Source organism: Ictidomys tridecemlineatus, chromosome 5 (assembly GCF_052094955.1).
Source record: "Ictidomys tridecemlineatus isolate mIctTri1 chromosome 5, mIctTri1.hap1, whole genome shotgun sequence".
Lineage (NCBI taxonomy): Eukaryota > Metazoa > Chordata > Mammalia > Rodentia > Sciuridae > Ictidomys > Ictidomys tridecemlineatus.
This window is the reverse complement of record NC_135481.1, coordinates 152,474,177-152,478,558: the sequence shown is the minus strand read 5'-3', so window position 1 is coordinate 152,478,558 and position 4,382 is coordinate 152,474,177.

Genomic DNA, 4,382 nt, shown 5'->3' with positions numbered 1-4,382 from the left:
CCAGAATCCTGCTCGCTCTGCCCCCTCCCCGCCCCATCAACTCCACCCCGGTCCCTCGGGGAGCGCGCCCAGCATCCCCAGCGCCGACCCGCCGCCATCTTGGAGTAGGGCGGTAGAAGCTGCCTCCTCGCGTCATTGTCAGGGCAGCGCAAGGTTGTTAGGTTTTGCAGCGCAGAGGACTGGGTCGGGCATGGGGCTAGGGGACTACCTTCCGGGCATTCTTGTAACCCGCAGACAACCCAGTGGTGCCTCAGTTCAGTGGTCCGAACGGCGAAAACACTGGGAGGACGCCGGCCAGAAAGTGGCCTCCCTGCGAGCATGAGCTGCTGCCCAAAGTTGTCTCCCTCCCGTTCCAACCCAGGGCCTCTGGCTCCTAACCCTGGATTACTGTTCTTTTAGGTTTATATGAACAAAAAGGTAACATCACAATTCCGTTTTAATGATTAGTTGCTATTTTTCCAGAAGGACTCTTTTTTTGGGGGGGGGGGGCGATGCTGGGGATGAACCAAGGGACATTACCACTAAACCACATCCCCAGCCCGTTTTATTTATTTATTTTTTAGTTATTTTATATTTATGTGGTGCTGAGGATTGAACCCAGTGCCTGACGCATGCTAGGCAAGCGCTGTATCTCTGACCCACAACCCCAGCCCCTCCAGCCCGTTTTATTTTCATTTATTATTTATTTTGATTCATGGTCTCTGTCAGTTAGTTAGAGCCTAAGCTAAATTGCTGAGTCTGGCCTGGAACCTGTGATCCTCTCTCCTCAGCCTTCCTAGTCACTGGGATTATAGGCACCGTGCAGGACTTTGTCTTTCAAAATATGCCTTCAGGGAATTAATTTTTAATTTGAAAAAAGTGTGTGTGTGTGTGTGTGTGTGTGTGTGTGTGTGTATGTATAAATAAAACCTTGGGATCCAATATATGAAAAAGTGAACTGAACTGCTTAAACAGTTTACTCTTTAGTGATTTCGGTTTTTTTGGTACTAGGGATTGAACCTTGGGTGCTTAACCATTGAACCACATCCCAGCTCTTTTTATTTTTTAATTTTGAGGCAGGGTCTTGCTCAGTGGCTAAGGCTGGCTTTGAATCCGAGATCCTCCTGTTTCAGCCTCATGAGCCACTGGGATTACAGTCATTGCCACCATGCCTGGCAACAGTTTACTCTTTGAAAACACATTTTGGATTTTTAAAAGCATTTACCTCTTTGAGGAAATCCATTCCAAAGATGACTTTGCACTTGTGAAACCCAGTTAAGTATTAATTCAACCCATTCTAAATAGAGCAAAGGAAATAAAGGGCAGTTTAGCTCACAGATTTAGTTTTACAGCTTTGACTTTCTATAGTTTCTTTAGAAGCTGAGGCAGGAGGATCACAAATTCTAGACCAGTCTTAGCAATTTAATGAGACTGTTTCAAAAAAGGCTGGGCATGTTGTTCATTGGAAAAGCATCCCCAATTGCCAATTTTAAACATACTGTGGAATTTAAAAGGTGAATTCTTTGAAGTGAAATAACAGTACTGGGAATTTGGGGATTCAGAAGTTAAAGTGTAGAAAAATTATTTTATCTGTCACAAAATCCCCCCACCCCCTTTTTTTGGGGTACCAGAGATTGAACCCAGAGGTGCTTAACCAGTGAGCCACATCTCTAGCCTTTTTTATATTTTATTTAGAGACAGGGTCTCACTGAGTTGTTTAGGGTCTCGCTATGTTGAACTCATAGTCCTCCTGCCTCAGTCTTCCGCTGGGATTGCAGGTGTATGCCCACCTTGCCTTGGCACAAAATCCTTTTTAATAAGGGGTTGGGGGGCAAGGAAGACAGGGAGAGCTGGAGAGAAGAAAGAAAAAAGAAACATAAGTTGGTATTGAATCTTTCTCACTGGCCCTGGGTTTGCCCATATAGTTATCTCTTGGTTTTGAGGCTTTAAATATGGTCCCTTTCTTTCCTTGAATCCAGGCTTCTTTATCCAAAGATCTATTCATCTCTAATATCTGACAGGTACCCAGACTACTGTGTTCAAAACAACTCCCAGCTCTTCTTCCACTCTAACTTCATAAGCTTCCCCTCCTGGGAAATGGCAACTCTGCTTTTGTGCTGCCTCGGGCTAAAACTCTGGGGTCACCTTTGATTTCTTTCTTCTGGCATCAAACTTTGTCAGCCAGCTCCCCTTTCAGAATTTACTCAGGTTCCAACACTTCTCATCACCTCTACCTTCTCCACCCCGGGCTAAGACATCATGCCTCACTTGGATTATTTTAATAGCAGGGGTGGTCTCCCTCCTCCCTCTACCTTTGCTTCATTTCTGTCTACTTAACTCAGCTGCCACATAGGATTTTTATTTTTCCTATTGCCACATGTAATTCTGTCACTCATTTGTTAAAATCACCTTGATGGTTCCCCAACTCATTCAAAATAAAACTGAAAGCTTATGAAAGGACATACAGGGTCCTTCCTCAATCACTGCCTTCTTCCTGGTCCTTACATGCCACAGTGACCCTTGCTCAGAACCTTTGCACTTTAATACCTGCTACCTGCAATTCCCTGTCCTCCAGTTGCCCACACCTACAGGTCGTGCTCCCTCCCCCTTCACATCTGTGTATTCACTGAACACTTTTAACTTAAAACCCTCAGACTCACCTTCACTGTGTTCACCTTTCTTGACTTATTCTTTTATTTATTTATTTATTATGAGGATTGAACCCAGTGCCTCGCATGTGCTAGGCAAGCGCTCTACCTCTGAGCCACAACCCCAGGCCCTCTTGACTTATTCTGGTTTGTGCTTGTCACCAATATATTTGTTAATGTGTCGGTATCTCTATTTTTTTCCACACTGCAATATAAAATCTGAGAAAAGACCTATTTACTGCTGTATTTTCAATGCTCAGACCAATGTCTGGCTCATAGTAGGCACTTTGTAAATATTTCCTGAGGGAGAGACTGTATCCTCACAACTCCTCAGCAATGCCACTAGGGTCCCCAGTTTACAAGTAAGGAAGTGAGTCTCAAGTTCATTAAGTGACTCTGCCTTCTGCGTGAAATTGAAAAGATATATGGCTGAGGATTATGGATGCTTGTCTTTGGATCAAAATCCCACAGCATGGTCCATGACTGAAGTATGTACTTGGTTTAAAAAAGTTATCCTTTAGTGTTTAGAAGAAATGTAAGGATAAGGTCCAGAAACTGTTTTTTTTTCTTTTTTTTAAATGGGCCATTTCCCTTTATCAGATAATGTGTACTTTATCTACTTTGCAAAAGAGCAACATTATTTCTAGGGTTAGCCACAATGAATCCAATACTGTTTTTTAGAAATTAATATTGCTTAGGGGCTAAAGGCATAGCTCATTGGTAGAGCCCTTGCCTAGCATAGCATGGTCCTGGGTTCCATCCCCAGCATCAAAAGAAAAAAAAGACTTTTTTTTTCTTTTTTTTCAAATTAGCCAAATAAGCCAGGCATGATGATGCACGCTTATGATCCCAGCAACTCAGGAGGCTAAAGCAGGATAACAAGTTCCAGGCTAGCCTCAGCATCTTAAAGAGACTGTCTCAAAATAAAATAACCCCAATGCTATGTATAATTATAATACTCTAATAAAAAATATCCCAGACAACCACAATAAGATTAATATTCCTCATAAGAAATAAAAGGGTTGGGATTATAGTTTAGTGGTAGACAGCTTGTGAGTTCAATCCCCAATACCACAAAAAAACAAACAACAAAACCCCCCACAAACACACAAAACAAACAAAAAAAAAAAAAAAAAAAAGAAAGAAAAGAAAAAGGATGGTACTGAGCCAAAAGTGGAAAGCTTAGCTACAAGGTCTAATTGAGTTTATGAGCTCTTTTGTGATCTTGGGGAAGTTATCTAACTTCTGTTTCTTTATCAGTTCAGAGTCTTAACCACCTTTAGCGAACGTTATGAAAATTAAGTATAAAGGGCTGGGGCCATAACTCAGTGGCTAAGAGCTTGCCTAGCAGGCATCAGGCACTGGGTTCCATCCTCAGCCCCACAAAATAAAGGCATAATGTCCATAGACAACTACCAAAATTTTTTTAAAAAATAAATACGTATGACAGTTCCTACCACACAGGAGGCACCCAACCCAGGAGGGTTATCAAACGAAAAACCCTGCTGCAAAACTAAAACGAAAACACCAGTGAGTGTCTCAATGCCCCCCCCCCCCATTTTTCTAGCTATACATGCCAAGGCTTGGGAAGATTAAGTATCTTGTTCAGGTGATAGCAAGTTGAGGCGATAGCAACAGCCATCTGGAACAACGCCAGGCTGCTTGTTCTTTGTACTGAGAGCTGGGCATCACTAAAGAAAAAACCAACCCCCTTATTCCGCCCTTTCTGTAACACGGTCGCGCAGAGTGGGCAAA